Below are 17,635 nucleotides of genomic sequence, written 5' to 3'. Positions count from 1 at the left end.
GAGAAATGGAAACATATTCACACAAAAACTAGTACACAGATTTTCACAGCAGCATTATTCAAAGGAGCTAAAAATTGACAATAACCTAAATTTCTATTAACGAATGGTTATATAAACAACATATGAAGATATATTAAAAACCACTGAACTTTACAAAAGAAAATGTTATAGTATGTGATTGTTCCTGAATCTTTTTTTTTTAACTTTTATTTAATGAATATAAATTTCCAAAGTACGGCTTATGGATTACAATGGCTTCCCCCCCAAACCGTCCCTCCCACCCACAACCCTCCCCTTTCTCACTCCCTCTCCCCTTCCATTCACATGAGGATTCATTTTCGATTCTCTTTATATACAGAAGATAAGTTTAGCATACATTAAGTAAAGATTTCAACAGTTTGCTACCACACAGAAATATAAAGTGAAAAATAATAGATGATTTTTTAAATGATGATGAAATCAGATCAGACCTATTGTCATGTTTAATCCCAGTGAGAGTCAAGTTGGGAATTGATAATTTCTTCTTCTTTTTTTTTTTTAACAGAAGATCAGTTTAGTATACATTAAGTAAAGATTTCAACAGTTTGCACCCACATAGAAACACAAAGTGAAATATACTGTTTGAGTACTCGTTATAGCATTAAGTATATGTACAGCACATTAAGGACAGAGATCCTACATGAGGAGTAAGTGCACAGTGACTCCTGTTGTTGACTTTACCAATTGACACTCCTGTTTATGGCATCAGTAATCTCCCTATGCACCAGTCATGAGTTTCCAAGGCTATGGAAGCCCCTTGAGTTCTCCGACTCTTATCTTGTTCAGACAAGGTCATAGTCAAAGTGGAGGTTCTCTCCTCCCTTCAGAGAAAGGTACCTCCTTCTTTGAAGACCTGTTCTTTCCACTGGGATCTCACTCACAGAGATCTTTCATTTAGGTGGTGGTTTTTTTTTTTTTTTTTTTTTTGCCAGAGTGTCTTGGCTTTCCATGCCTGAAATACTCTCATGGGCTTTTCAGCCAGATCCGAATGCCTTTAGGGCTGATTTTGAGGCCAGAGTGCTATTTAGGACACCCGCCATTCTATGAGTCTGCTGAGTATCTCGCTTCCCATGTTGGATCACTCTCTCCTTTATTTATTCTATCAGTTAGTATTAGCAGGTACTAGACTTGTTTATGTGCTCCCTTTGACTCTTAGAACTTTCATTATGATCAATTGTGAGCTGAAATTGATCACTTGGACTAGTGAGATGGCATTGGTACATGCCACCTTGATAGGATTAAATTGGAGTCCCCTGGTATGTTTCTAACTCTACCATTTGGGGCAAGTCAGCTTGAGCATTTCCCAAATTGTACATCTCTTCCCTCTCTTATTCCCACTCTTATGTTTAACAGGACAACTTAATACATTATCCCTCTTAGTAGTTTTTTTTGTCTGTTCTACTTAATATGACTGGTTTAATTCTGTAATTAATACACAGATATTCTTAAATGTTGAAATTTAACTGAAATGTGATCCCTGTTAAACATAAGAGTGGGAATAACATAAGATTGTTCCTGAATCTTAAAAACACGATCCTTCAAATATGAAGGTGAAGCGTGAAACTTCCTAGGTTTTCAAAGAGAATTCCTTGCTGGGAGACTCAGCTTCAGAAATACTAGTGGAGGGGCTGGCACTGTGGCACAGCCCGGTAAAGCCCCGCCCTACTGCATCAGCACCCCATATGGGCACTGGTTTGAGTCCTAGCTCCCTGGACTCCAATCCAGCTCCCTGCTAATGTGACTGAGAAAGCAGCAGAGGATGGCCCAAGTGCTTGGGCCCCAGCACACACATGGGAGAACTGGGAAAAAAAAAAAAGAAATACTAATGGAAATTCCTCAGTGGGATGGAAGTGACACCAAGCTGTGACTTGAATCCTCACAAAGAAATTGAGAGCACTAGAAATTGCAAATATGTAAGAAAATACAAACCCTCTGTAAGTCTTTTCCATTTTTCTCTTAACTTTTAAAATGTCAGATGATATCATAATAATATGATCACACCATTTTTTGCATTTAAGAAATATATAGTCATCCTATATATGATAATAATAGAACAAGTAAAGGGGGAGAGAATAGAGCTTTTATTTTAATCAGAATTTAGTTAGCAATATTGGGAAGAAGATTATGAAGATGCATATTGTAACCTACATAGAAACCTACCAAGAAAATTAGCTTTTAAATTACAGTTTTTAAAAATCAACAAAATAATTAAAAATTTAGGCTAAAAACATTTATATAATCTAAAAAAGCAGTAGATGGAGAACAGAGGGACAAAAATCTGTGTACTTATATTCAAACTACTGAAAGACAAGAATCCTAATTATATTCAAATTATTGAAAGATAAGGAAAGAATCCTAAAAGAAGCAAGAGAAAAATAATCATTAGGTATATGGGAACAAAAATATGAGTAACAGATAATTTATCTCCAGAACTAATGTTAGCCAGAAGACATGAAATAAGACAAATCACAAAATAACAGACATGAACCCCACATAAATAATTACATTATGTGTGAATGAACTAAAGCAATCACTCAAAGGCAAAAATCCTAAAACTAGATTAAAAAAAAAAAAACTCAACTATTTTCTGTCCTCAAGTGATATATCTTTCATTCAAAACAGTAAACTGGTTAAAAGCAAAACAATAGAAAATCATATATCAGGGCCAGTGCCATGATGCAGTAGGTTAATCCTCCGGCTGTGGTGCCAGCATCCCATACGGGTGTCGGTTCTAGTCCAGGCTGCTCCACTTCCAATCTCTGCTGTGGCCTGCAAAAGCACTGGAAGATGGCCCAAGTGCTTGGGCACCCGCATGGGAGACCAGAAAGAAACTCCTGGCTCCTGGCTTCGGATCAGCGCAGCTCCAGCTGTTGCAGCCATTTGGGGAGTGAACCAATGGAAGGAAGACCTTTCTCTCTGTCTCTCCCTATCACTGTCTGTAACTCTACCTCTCAAATAAATAAGTAAAATCTTTGGAAAAAAAAAAGAAAATTATATACCATGAAAATTGTACCAAAAGAGAGCTCACATAATTAATATCAGCAAACACATACTTTAAGGCAAGAATAAATAAACAGGAATATTCCATAGCAAAAAATATGAATATGACTGAGAAGGTACAATTAAAAATGTATACATGACTAAAACAAAGGCCTAACATATTAACTTTGAAAAATAACAGAATTGAATTTTTATATGATAGTCTATTTATTTTACTTTCAGTAGGATCTCTTCTCCACACTAAATAGTCCCACTCTGAAGTGAAAAAGACATAATCAAAGCATGAAGTTCTTTCTTTCTTTAAAAAAAATTTACCATTTGATACCTTTTTATGTTAATGTGAATTAATGCAAAGAGAACAAATTCAATATAATTCATAGATACAATTCTAAGAATATAATGATATTCTCCTGCTTTCCTTCTCTCCCTCCATCAATAGTTGACATAGCTTTAAGCATCTATATGAAAAAAGAAATATATCAAATAAATAACCTAAGTTTCAATCTGAAAGTGGTAGAAAATGAAAACAGAGTAAATTAAACTCAAAATAAGCAGAAGAAAATGAAAAACAATGGAATGAAAACTGAAACAGAAATTCAGTTTTAAAACAAAACCAAAAATTGCTTGTGATCAATAATATTGACAAACCCTGACCTAGATGAATAAGATACGATAGAAGACACAAATTGCTAAAATTAGAAATTAATGAGGAAACAGCACTAGGAATCTGGCAGAGATAAAAAGCATTAAAGGAATATTAAAATAATTGCATACCACACATTATTTTTTATTATTTATTATTTTTTATTTTTTTTTGACAGGCAGAGTGGACAGTGAGAGAGAGAGACAGAGAGAAAGGTCTTCCTTTGCCGTTGGTTCACCCTCCAATGGCCGTTGCGGCCGGCGCACCGCGCTGATCCGATGGCAGGAGCCAGGTGCTTCTCCTGGTCTCCCATGGGGTGCAGGGCCCAAGCACTTGGGCCATCCTCCACTGCACTCCCCGGGCCACAGCAGAGAGCTGGCCTGGAAGAGGGGCAACCGGGACAGAATCCAGTGCCCCGACTGGGACTAGAACCCGGTGTGCCAGCGCCACAAGGCGGAGGATTAGCCTAGTGAGCCGCGGCGCCGGCCTACATACCATACATTAGACAACTTAAATAAGAAGGAAAAATTCCTAAAAGACACGACTTACTGAAATGGATTCAAATAGAAGTTCTTAATTGATCTCTAACAAATAAGTAACTTGAATTTATAATTTTAAATCTTCTCACAAATTTGGAGCAGATATTTGGCAAAGTGCTTAAGATGCTACTCGAGATGCCCTCGCCCATGTTGGAGAAATTGGGTTCAGTTCTCAGCATCACTCCCAACCCTAGCTTCTTGCTAATATAACCCTGAAAGGCAGCTGGTGATAGCTCAGATAATTGGGTTCCTGCTGCCCACCCACGTGAGAGACATGAATTGAGTTCCCAGCTCCTGGCTTTGACCTGGTCCTGGCCCAGCTGTTGTGGGAATTTAGGGAATAAATCTCTCTGTGTGTGTCTCTCTCTCACCCTCCCAAAATCATAAACTAATCAACAGGCATTTTTAAAAATGAAATCTTCCCATAAAGTAAACCCCAACCTAGTGCTTTACTGATGAATTCTATTAAATATTTAAAGAATAAATAATATCATTTCTTTAATAGCTCTTTCAGAATATGGAGGAGGAATGTTCTCTTACTCATTTTATGAGGCCAGTATTACCTTTATACCAAAGTCAAACAAAGGCATTACAAGAGCAGAAAACCATAGGCCAATATAGTTTTTGAATAATTCAGAAACAACCACATTTAACAACATATTAAAAGAGTTAAGCATCATGACCAAGTACAATTTGTCTTAGGAATACAAGATAGGTTTATCATCAATTAATTTGATACATCATATATTTGGAATAAACTAAAAAAAATCACAAGTTAAACAGAAAAAGTATCTACATAATGCTTAAGTTAAAATTTTTTTTATGAAAACAGGAATAGAAAGAAGTTTTTGAGCTTGATAAAGAGCATCACAGAAACACCCACAGCTAATTTCATACTGAAGCTAAATCCCTGTACAGCACTTTCGCTGTAGGTACTGGAGGCCCTCCTCTCCCATAGTGGCTTAGTCTTCCTCCCTTATCTTAATGTTTCTTGTCTTATGATTGCAAAGCAGCCTCTTACTAAAATTAACTCACTAAATTGAGGGAGTGGTGCAGCTAGCCCCATAAGGTCCAGGATCATAAGATTGCTAAGGTCATTTATCTGCTCTGTAGGTAACCTCTTGGTGTTTGGTCTTGTCTTGAGTATTTTTTTTTCCAAAAACCCAGGTCTTGAGCAAAAATTAACCATTGCACATTGCCTCCAGATCGACTGAAGACCATTGTGCCATCATGGGAATTCCCAAAATAACATGATACTGCTGGACAATCAAAGGAGAGCCAGAAGCACCATAATCCAGAGACCCAGACATTAACTCAACCCACATTGTTCAACCCCAACTTCAATCTGTAAGATTCCTTACTTTTGACTTCTCGAGGAACTCAGGAATTAAATGATAGCTGCCTGACACCTTGCTTCATGCTTTGCTAATAAATACCTACTTTCTTCTACTGTCTCAGTGTCAGCGACTGGCTTACTACATGTTGGGCAAGCAGACCATGTTTTGGGTGCTTTACAACAATACTTGGAGTTGAGGGATTGAATTCTTTGTGCCTGGAATCAGGATAGTAGCTCTTGCCACTTCTATTCAATATCATACTAGAGATTCTAGCCAGTATAATGGAGAAATAAAATAGCAAAGGCACCCAGACTGTGGAGGAAGAAGTAACACTGTCTTTACTCCCAGATGACATGATTCTATGTGTAGAAAATCCTAAAATACACACACACACATGCACACACCACAAATATACTAAAATAAATGAGTTTCACAAGTTTTCAGAATACTGAGTCAATATGCAAAAAACAACTGCATTTCTTCACAATAACAATCTGAAATTTTAACAAATCAATTTCATTTATAATTGCTTCAAAAAACTTATGAATACATTTCAAAAATAAACATAAAATGTGTACCCTGTAAACTACAAAATATTGCTGAAAGAAACTAAATAAGATTTAAAGAAATACAAGGACATATCATGGTTATGGATTGCACAACTCATTATTGTGGTGATAGAATGAATAAGGATTCCCAAAATCATTCAGTCTGCAACTGATCTTCAGAATCAGTGAATTTGCTACCTTACATGTTGAAAGTGAGTTTGTAAATATGATTAATATTTTTAAATGAAGATATTGTCTTGGATTATCCAGATTGGCCCAGTGTTGTCACAGGGGCCTTATAAGAGGAAGATAGGAAGATAAAAATCAAAAGCAGGAGATGCAGCAGTGGAAGCAGATACTGCAGTAATGAAAGAAGGGACCTCAAGCCAAGGAGCACACGTGGACTCTAGGTGCCCTTTAGGTTCTGGGCAGAGAAATGGATTCTCCCTGAGATCCTCCAGAAGAAATCAGTTCTGCCACCATTGTAACAAAATCTGATTTTGTACTTCTTAGACATAGAACTGTAAGACAGATTTGTGTTGCAAGCCACTAAGTTTGTGACAATCTATTAGAGTAGCAATGGGAAATAATACAATTGTTAAGATGGCAATTCTAGCCGGCGCCGAGGCTCACTAGGCTAATCCTCCGCCTTGCGGCACCGGCACACCAGGTTCTAGTCCCGGTCGGGGCACCGGATTCTGTCCTGGTTGCCCCTCTTCCAGGCCAGCTCTCTGCTGTGGCCAGGGAGTGCAGTGGAGGATGGCCTAAGTGCTTGGGCCCTGCACCCCATGGGAAACCAGGAGAAATACCTGGCTCCTGCCATCGGATCAGCACAGTACACCGGCTGCAGCGGCCATTGGAGGGTGAACCAAGGGCAAAAGGAAGACCTTTCTCTCTGTCTCTCTCACTGTCCACTCTGCCTGTCAAAAAAAAAAAAAAGATGGCAATTCCTCCCAAATTAATTTCTATATTTAACAAAATCCAATCAAAATCTCAATGTGATCTTATGGTAGAAATTGACAAGATGATCCTAAAATTAACATGGAAATGGAAATGACCCAAAATACATTGGAAAGCTGTTTAGAAAAGCAAGTTAGAAGTATTTACACTGATTTCAGAAGTTATTATACAGCTACTTCTCATCGAGAAGTAATATTTGTCTAAAGATAATCATACAAAAAATGGAATAAAATTGACAGTCTAGAAATAAACTGTTGGATTTACGTTCAATTGATTTTTCTGTACCTTTGTACAGAAACAATTCAATGAAAAAGGTGTGCTTAGCAAACAAGCTTGGGACAATTGTATAGCTATATTTTTTTAAAATGTCAATGTTAAGAGTTAAGCTATAAGACATCTGGAAGAAAATACAGGGGAAAATTTTTTGTGGCCTTGGATTAAGCAAAAGGCTCCAAGACAAGCTAACAAGAGCATAAATTAAGAAGAAAAAAGTTAGGGCTGGTGTTGTGTTGCAGCAGGTGAAGCTACTGCCTGTGACATTGGGAACCATATGAGTACCAATTCAAGCTCCCTGTTGACTCTGCCTGGAATGGCCTGAATACTTGGGCCCCTGCAATATATACAGGAGACCCAGATGAAGCTCCTTGCCAGCCTCCCACCCCCACCTGGTGTAGCCATTTGGGGACTGAACCTGTAGAATGGAAGATTCTCTCCCCCCACCACCGCCTTTCTTTCTGTAACTCTGCCCTTCAAATAAATTTGTAAATCAAGAAAAGAAGGAAGGAGGGAAGGAGGGAAGGAGGGAAGGAAGGAAGGGCGGGAAGGAGGGAGGGAGGCAAGGAGGAAGGGAACAGAAGGAAGAAAGAAACTAGACTTAATTAAAATTAAAAATTCTTGTGCTTCAGAAGGTATCACTGAAAAATCAAAATAGTTCACAGAATAGGAGAAAATATTTGCAAATCACAAACCAAATAAATACCTGTATCTAGACTATTTACTATATGTAAATTACTCTTAACAACTTACTATCAAGAGAATGCCAAAAGAAGGTAAAAACCTTAAGTAGATATTTTTCCTAAAAAATAAATAAATGCTTGATGATTGCATAAAAGAAAACACACTCAACACCATTACTCATCAACAAAATGTAAATTAAATCTACCATGAGATGCCACTTTACACCCACAAGATAGATATAATCAAGGAGGTAGGAAATGCCAAGCTTTGATAAGTATGTGAAGAGACAAAGGTGTTTAAGTTGTTGATGGGAGTAAAAATGGACAGACACTTTGGAAATCAATGTGACAAAAACTTTTTTTTTAATTTAAATATTTATTTTATTTATTTGAAAGACAGAGTTATGGGGCAGGGGTGGTCATTTTCCATCTGCTTATTCATTCCCCAAATGGCCTTATTTGGATCTGGGCCAATGCAGAGCCAGGAGCTTCTTCTGGGTCTCCCATGAGGTACAGGGCCATCCTCCACTGCTTTCCCAGGTCATAGCAGAGAGCTAGATTGGAGGTGGAGCTGACAGAACTTGAACTGGTGCCATATGGGATGCTGGCACTGCAGGCCAAGGCTTTAACCCACTGCACCAAAGCACCAGCTCCTTAACAGTTTCTTGAAAAGTGAAACATACAGTTGCCACACAATGCAGCAATTCTACTCCTAAGAAACCAACTTCAAAAGGAACGAAAATATATGGTAAGAAGATTTGCATATGGATGTTCAAAACTGGAAACAATCTGGGAGCAGACATTTAGCCTAGCTGTTAGTATGTTGCATCCTACAACTGAATGTCTGGATTCAATTCCCAGCTCTGGCTCCTGACTCCAGCTTCCAGTTAATGTTGATCCAGGGAAGCAGCAGTGGTAGCTCAAGTGGTTGGGTTCTGTAGCCCACTTGGGAGCCTGGATTGAGTCCCTAGCTCCTGGCCCTGGCATTGATACAGCCCTGGCAGTTTCAGGCATTTGGAAAGTGAACTAGCAAATGGAGCGGCTCTTTCTGTCTTTTTCTCCCTTTCTCTCTGCCTCTCTGCATCTCAAATAATAAGAAAAAAAAAATCAGACTAGAAACAATCTAAATATCTATCAAATAGCTACTAAATAACATGTGATATATCCACATGATGGAAAACTATTCAGCAATAATAAATTCTAATACATACTTCAACATAAATAAATCCAATATTCTACTAAGTGAAACAAAACAGATACAAAACACTACATCTTGTGTGATTTCATTTATAGGAAATATCCAGATAATGCAAATTCATAGCAACAGAAAGTAGATCTGAGATTGTCTTTGGCTAGAGTGAAAACAAAGATTAATTGAAAGCTGCTCATTGGAATTTGGAAAACGATGGCGGTGTTCCAAGACTCCATTTTGGTGATGAATATATAATTTTTAAATTACTATAAATCATTGAATATACATGTAAAATAGGTGAATTTATGATATATGTTATACTCCTCCAATAAAGTTGCAAATATGAAGTGTGTATACTATAAGGATTTCGAATTCCTTGTGCATATTATTTGCCCCACTGAAAAAAACTCCCTGGAAGTGAGTATTTGGCAAAGAGGTTAAGTCCCTGCTTGGGATGTCCACATCCCATGTTGGAATGCCGGTGGCAATCCCTGGCTACTCCCTTTCTATCCAGCTTCCTGCTGCTGCACACCCTGGGAGACAGCAGATGATAGTTCAGTGGTTGGGTCCCACTAATCCATGGGGGAGAACTAGATTGAGTTCCAAGCTCCTGGCTTTGGCTTTTGCCCAACAGTGGCTTTTGTGGGCATTTGAGGAATGAATCAGTGATGGCTGAACATTCTCTGTCTGTTCCTCTTGACTTTGTCTCTCTTCCAAATAAACATAAAAATATATAATTTTTAAGAACTTGCTGAATTTAGATGGTGAGTATGCAGTTCAGCTCTTCTACTTTCTCAACTTGTTCTTCTGTTTGAAATGTTTATAACACAAGTTAAAAAAATTCTTTCAATTTCTCATTTGTTCAAGATAACATAGAAATTAGAACAAAAGAAAATGAGATCATTGAGTAATAGCTTATACTACTATATTATATTAAAAATAATTTAAAATCATTATTCTGATGACTGCTTAATTGATTTCTAATTATTTTGAAGTCATCATGGCATACAGGTGTTTATATAATTTTCAAGGGGCATTCTTAAAGAACTGAGATCCAGGTCTTCAATAAGAAACATAGCTTATAATATTCATCCTACAAGTAATGCAGCTTTTATTCTTGTGGCTTAGATTCCAGGCCCCTTTCTGGGAAAACAATCTGCTGAGAATATGGTAACTGTTTTTCAGATCTTGTTCATATGTATCAGCTCTGTCTTCTTTTTCTTTCACAGCAACTCTTTAAGAACTTTCTGTATCTAAATCCATTACAGAAACATTCACTTTAAATATCCTTTATTGTTGATGAAATATCATCTCAGTGTTTTGGTCTTCACAGTTTAGATTGGTGCCAGTGATATTTATGTCTTCTTAGAGTCATAACATTCCAGACATAGAAGGATAAAGATGTTTGCTTGGTTCCTTGACAGAAAGTCTATAATATAAAAATAGATGCAATTCTAGGCTATAGCCCACACGCTTGTGAGTGGATTTTATTTGCACTCATATTGACAACTATTTTACTATAACTCATTTTATTTTTAATCATAGCTATAAATCTTTTTGTCCAGTGTTCTTTTATTTCTCTACTGAAACATTCATAAACAAGGATCACAAATAAAATAAAAGAACAATGTCTTTCATTAGCCAGTGTTACTAAAAGGTAGGCTATATTTTCTATTTTCTGCAGAATTACATCTTATACACATTTAAGTTAACTGCCCCCTCTCCGCACACATTTCTCAGACTTGCCACCTCCACAGAGAAGCGGTTGTCTTTTTACATGTCTGTCTCTCCCTCTAAGGTTTGCTTCCCTTGCATGCGGAATCTATGTTTTATTTATCATTGCATCCCCAGTGCCTGGAGCATCGTTGGCACTTGATAAATATAGCCTTTGAGTAGCAGCTAGTCAGAATTCAGATTAAACCAGGTCAACATTTATTAAACATCTGCTGTTCTATGAATTCCAGGTCACATAGGGAAGACAAAAATTAATAGATAAAATTCTATTAATCACAAAGAACTTAAAGTCATAATTAAACCAATACAGAGTAATATCTTTTATGATAGAAAATTTTTATAATTCTCTTTTTAAAGATTTTTTTATTTATTTGAAAGGCAGAGTTACAGAGAGGCAGAGACAGAGAGAGAGAGAGAGAGAGAGAGAGAGAGAGACTGGTCTTCCATCCGTTGGTTCACTCCCCAGATGGCCTCAGTGGTAGAAGTTGTGCTGATCCAAAGCCAGGAACCAGGAGATCCTTCCGGGTCTCCCACATGGGTACAGAGGCCCAAGGACTTGGGACATCTTTTGCTGCTTCCCTAGGCCATAGCAGAGAGCTGGATCAGAAGTGGAGCAGTGAAGACTCAAACTGGGGCCCATATGGGACGCTGGCACTGCAGGCAGTGGCTTTACCTGCTACGTCACAGAGCTGGCCTCAATTTTTATAATTCTTATCTCACTAACTGTCCTTTATGTGAAATTCTATATAACTTATATTTAGAAATCAAACTTTTAAAATACCCATTTGTAGAGCTGACACTGTTGTGTAGGGGGTAAACTGCTGCCTGCAGTGCCAGTATCCCATATAGGTTCCAGTTCAAGTCCTGGCTGTTCCACTTCTAATCCAGCCCCTTGCTAATGCTTCTGTAAAAGCAGCAGCAGATGACCCAAGACCTTGGGACCCTGCATGAGAGACTGGGAAGAAGCTCCTGGCTCCTGGCTCCTGGCTCCTGGCTTCAGATCAGCCCAGTCCAACTGTTGTGGCCATTTGGGGAGTGAACCAGCAGATGAAAGATCTTTCTCTGTCTCTCCCTCTCTCTGTGACTCTACCTCTAGAGAAATACATAAATCTGTAAAAATAAAGTATCCATCTATAAATCTTATTAAATATAATTGTGTTTCTTCTAAAATGTTTATAATAATAATAACTTAACTGGTTACATGAAAATAATTGCATCCTAGTAAAATATTGTACATCATTTACACATTATAACACATACACTACTAAATGTACACCATACATGTATCGTTTATATATAATATTCTTCCTACAATGCTATATAGGTCACTTATTCTCCACACTAATACCATTTTGATCATTTTGTAGGTAAACACCAATTTCATTTACAAGGGAGTAGCTGACAATTGTCCAGTTTGAACTGCAACTCCCAACTAAAAAACAGAAATTCCTTGAAAATCAGATCCAAAGCTGAAATCAAGCTTGACATCAGCCCAGGTTGATAGCTTCTTCTATGCAAACACAAAATAACAAAATAATTACTGTGACTCTTATGAACCTACCATGTGTTTGTTCTGAGAAAAATAGGTCATTGTTTACTGGTGTGAAGAAAAAAATTAATTACCAGAGAATTAATTAATTAATGGTGGGCAAGTTCTGACATGGGGTAGCAAAATATATGTTGCACTTGATGTTTGTGTAAGCTTCATGTCCTCCACTGTGGATAACCATGTATTATTTTTACTTTTCTCTCCATCAGTGGTTGAGAAAAACTACTTTAAGAAAATTTAGATATAAGAATCGTTTTTTTTAAAAACCTGAAAAGGAGAATGGGAACCAAAAAGAGAGGAAGAGATTTATATGAACCACCAGTGAGAAGGTAAGTTAATTCAACTGAGATTTAACATTTAGCACTGAGCTTCATAAAGGGCCCTGATGGTAACTTCACAGAATAGGCAAAAAGGATGAATTTGGTGCTGACAGGCAAGAAATGTATAATTGACATATCATCCTATCTGTAACCCCCCCTCCAATCCATCACCTCCTACTGAATCCCTTAAAGATTCACGTCATTTGTGTGCTTTGGATACCTCATGTATGCACCTGTCTCAGGGATTTTGCCTTATTCTTCTCTCACCTGGAATGGTCCTCTCCCAGATACATAGACAGCTTGCCCCTCACTTCCTTCAGGCTTTTGCCCAATGTCATCCTGTCTATGATGGCTTCTCTGACCACCTTATTCTATTTCCCTCCCTGCTTTATTTTATTCCATACCATTTAGTGATGTATGCAGTACTAACTATCTTATTAGTTTAGTCTCTTCTCTAGAAAATGATCCCCACAAAAACAGAGATGTTGCCTGTTTTTGTTCATTGTTGCATCTCTAGTATTTTGGATAGTGCTTAGCTCAGAATAGGCACTTGATGTTTGAAGAATGGTCATTAGTGGTGGTTGTTTGGACCAGTGGTTAAGACACAGCTTGGGATGCCCACATCCCATATTGGAGTTCCTAGTTGGAGTCCCAATTCCAGTTCCTAACCAGCTTTCTGCTAATGAACACTCTAGGAAGGCAGCAAACTCAATTACTTGGATCCTGCTACCCATGTGGGAGACCAATATCAAGTTCCTGCCCCCTGAATTCTACTTGGTTGAGCCTTGGCTTTTGCAGGCAGTTGGGGAATGAATCAACAGTTGGATGGTATCTCTCCCTCTCTTCTCTCTCTCTCTGACTTTCAAGTAAAATTAAAATAAGTAAATTAATTAATTAAAGAATGGTCTTTTAAACCTTAAAGTTCTCTGTGTCTATTTAAGTCATGTATGGTAAAAAAAAATATGGTTCAAAAACATTAAAGCATAAAAAAACTTCTGCATGGATGTTTATTGCTTTATTCACAAAAGCAAAAAAATATACACCATCCATCCTGCTGTCCATCATATTCTTTGGTGAAATATTACTTATGATTAAAAAAGAATTAACTACAGAAACATATAGCAACATGGATAATTCTTAAAAATACATTGAGTAAAAGGAAGCCAGTTTTGAAATGTACATAGTGCATCATTCCCTTTATATAAAATTCTGTAACTGGTAAAACTGGCCCATAATGATAGACATCAGTATAGTATTTGCATAGACAGAGGACTCAGTGTTAATTTCCATGGTGATAGACATACTCTAGTTCTTGATTTGGGTGGATGTTACACAGGGACATACACTTACCAAAATTCATTGAACAATGCACTGAAAATGAGTACATTTAATCCTATGTAAAGTTTACCTCAATGAAAAATCCAATAATAATTTGGTTGCAAAATAAATATAAAGTCACAAAGACAATATGTAATCCCAATTTGATAATGATGTGCTCAAGACCTTCTCATTCATCAGAAAGACTAAAACTTTTAAAAAAAGATTTATTTATCTGAAAAGCAGAGTTATAGAGAAAAAGAGAGATACAGAAAGAGTGAGAAATTTTCCATCTGCTGATTCACTTCCCCACAACCACCATCAAATAGCTGCAACAGCCAGGGCTGGACCAGGTCAAAGCCAAGAACCTGGAACTCAACCCAGGTCTCCCACGTGGTTAGCAGGGGCCAATGTACTTGCCCCATCTTCAGCTGCTTTCCCAGGCACATTGGCAGGGAGCTGGATCAGAAATGGAACAGCCAGGGCTTGAATCGGAGCTCATATGGGATGTGAACATTGCAGATGGTGGCTTATCTCATTGCACCACAAAACACAAGTTTTGACCATGAGGAAGGTAATATTTGAGTTTGTATCTCAGAACTCATGTCATGAGTGACAAAGGAGCTAAGAGCGCAGGAAAATCTGAACACTGACATGGGAAGTCTTAACCCGCCCTTGTTCATTTGAAATGAATGGCTCTATAGTTCCCCTTTCTTTTCCAAGGATGTCTTTTCTAGTCAGTACTGTTACTTCTGGTGGTGGCTACTGCTGTTCAGGACTGGGTATCAGGTCAATTATACACAGAATTATAGTTATAGTGAAGAGGCTATCGTAAAGAAAAAGCCTTATAGAGGAATTCTGTTGCCAGATGAATGTTGTTGATGACAATAACCAGTCTATACAGGCTCTCAGACTCACAGATATAATTCTCTTTTAAGTTATGCACAATCTATGCTGTTTATTTTAATTCTTTGTTGCCATTTTGAAAATAACATACAATAATTTCTTGGAATTATTGTTAGAGTCAAGCTATGCTTTGGAAGCTACTCACAAAAACTTACTCTACTCACAAAGTGAATAAGTTCTCAATTTGAACAAGTCCAGACTAAGAACCAAACCTCTTCATTGCTGCTCTCTTTTAAAAATATGGCTGTTGGGGCCCATGTCGTAGCACAGCAGGTTGAGCTGCTGATCCTGCTGCCTGCTAAATCACATGGGAGAGCAGTGGCAGATGACTCAGTGCTTGGGCCTAGACCCCACTCATGTGGGATGCACAGATGAAGTTCCTGGCTCTGGTTTTGGCCTGGCCTAGTCCTGGCCATTGTTGTCATTTGAGGAGTGAACAGCAGATGGAAGATTCTCTCTCTCTCTCTCTCGCTCTCTCTCACTCTCGCTCTCTCGCTCTCTCTCTCTCTCTCTCTTAGCCTGTTATTGCTAGAACTATATTGTCATTTAACTATACAACACAGTATGCTAAGTAGTTTCATAAAGAAATATAAAAACAAAGAGAAAATGGAATGAAGACTGTACTGGCCTATTAGCATTACTTAGGCTAAGAGAGAATGAATGAAGCCCTTCACTATTACACCTAATGGAAATCATACCTATCTCTTAGCATTGTACAAAAACAGAAATAGCAACAAGGAAATGGAAAGCTAGGATGGACCTCAGGTAATTGATGATGAAATAAACATATCAGGCTCTTGGAATCAGTGAAAAGATATGTACTTATTTGCACAAGACAATGATGACTTCTGAACACAGATTCTCATGAACTTCTTTTCAAACACAAGAAAAAGATTAATCAGATACAGATGTTGTTATCACTAAGTCTGTACCTGTACCAGTGTAGCGGTCGGGCCCTAAATATTCTGTTTCCTTTCATTTAACTTTGTATTTCTTGTCTTTTTTTTTTTTATGGAGCGCTTCACAAATTTGTGTGTCATCCTTGCACAGGGGCCATGCTAATCTTCTCTGTGTCGTTCCAATTTTAGTATATGTGCTGCCGAAGCAAGCACTTAACTTTGTATTTCTAAGCTTATTGGATAATCAATTTTTAAAATTTATTTATTTTAGAGGCAGAGAGGGAGAGAGAGAGAGCTGCCACTGGTTGGTTCTTTCTCTAAATGCCTACAATGGCTGGGAGGCCAAAACTGAGAGGCGGAAAATCAATCCAGGTCTCCAATGTGGGTGGCAGGGACCCAACAGTCTGAGCTATCACCACTGTCTCCTACAGTCTGCATAAGCAGAAAACTGGACTCCAGGGTAGATCCAGGACTCAAACTCAGGTACTCTGATATGGGATGTTGGTGTCTGAATGAGCATGTTAAGTGCAAGGATAAATGTCCATCCCCAGTCTTTCTCTTTAATATTATCTTTTAAGATCTTCATTAATTAGTGATACACCATATTCATGTTGGAAATTTCTAGTGTACATTACCTGATTTGATTGATTGATAACTTTAACAGAATCTGTTCCTAAGCACTGTTTGAATGCCTGATAGCTATTCTACAATAACGTTTGAAAAGATTGTATGTATAAAAATAATGTTCCTCTGATATGAACTGAAGTGTTTTGTAGTTTCACATCAGTGAAAAAAACTATGAAGATACAGGTTGCTTGCTGTCTCTTAAACTTTGAAATGGTACAAATGCTTTGGTTGATAGCTGGAAAACTCTCCTTATGAAATTAGATTTTTGAAGTTCCATTTATTTCTGAGTCAATTCTGAAACCAGAATTCCTGAGCCTCCTCTGGTATTTCACCAATGGACTGGAGGAATGACTGGATGAGCAGCATAGACAGGCATAGGTATGATCTAAATCTATCCTATTACTAAACATTTCATCACAAAGAAAACAAACAATGATGCTAGATCATCTATGCTATGTATTCCATTATGCCCAAAGTGTTTTCAATTTGATATAAATCATGGACAAAATGTTTGCTTCCAAAACTGTTAACATGTATACAGCGTACATGCTCCCATTCTAAGTTTAGCAAGAAAAAGCAATTATGATTTGCATGGCATATCTCAGCTCTAGATGGTTTCTTTATTTGAAAATCAATAACTTTGCTGCAGAAGGAAAATAAACATTGGTATGTTGATGGTTTGAGATATTTTTCTCACAACCAGAAGTCTTTGTCCCTTTCTTTTCTTTGTCTTCTCAAATTCTGAATAAATTTTAAGATAATACTATGTCTTCCTAATTAGAAATCATTTTAAAAATTCAGTTGGGGAAATAAAAGGCCTGTGAATCAAATGTAATTGAAAATGTAATGACATTTGTAGCACTACATTGTTTGAACTGACTTAATTTTAAGTTTATTTGGGAACAGCCTTGAAAAAGGCATGCTTACCATTTTCTTCAATTTTCAATATAGCTTATGGTGGCTCAATTTTATGGCTTAGCAGAAAGGAATATTTCAGATGGAAAGCACACTTCGAGAAGTGAGTCATAGAAGTATTTTTAAAGAGGCATAAAAAACAGTGGACTTGATT

The 17,635-nt window shown here is 37.5% G+C and overlaps 1 non-coding gene across 1 annotated transcript; it reads right to left on the bottom strand.

Moving 5' to 3' along the window:
* Positions 1-16,045: 16,045 nt before the first annotated feature.
* Positions 16,046-16,152, bottom strand: LOC127484982 (U6 spliceosomal RNA). The gene has a single exon (XR_007912189.1). It is a non-coding gene; the product is annotated as a U6 spliceosomal RNA (small nuclear RNA).
* Between the last annotated feature and the right edge of the window lie 1,483 nt (positions 16,153-17,635).

Source organism: Oryctolagus cuniculus, chromosome 1 (genome assembly GCF_964237555.1).
Source record: "Oryctolagus cuniculus chromosome 1, mOryCun1.1, whole genome shotgun sequence".
Classification (NCBI taxonomy): domain Eukaryota; kingdom Metazoa; phylum Chordata; class Mammalia; order Lagomorpha; family Leporidae; genus Oryctolagus; species Oryctolagus cuniculus.
Note: the sequence above shows the minus strand (reverse complement) of the source record. Positions and strands in the feature narration are given on the sequence as shown.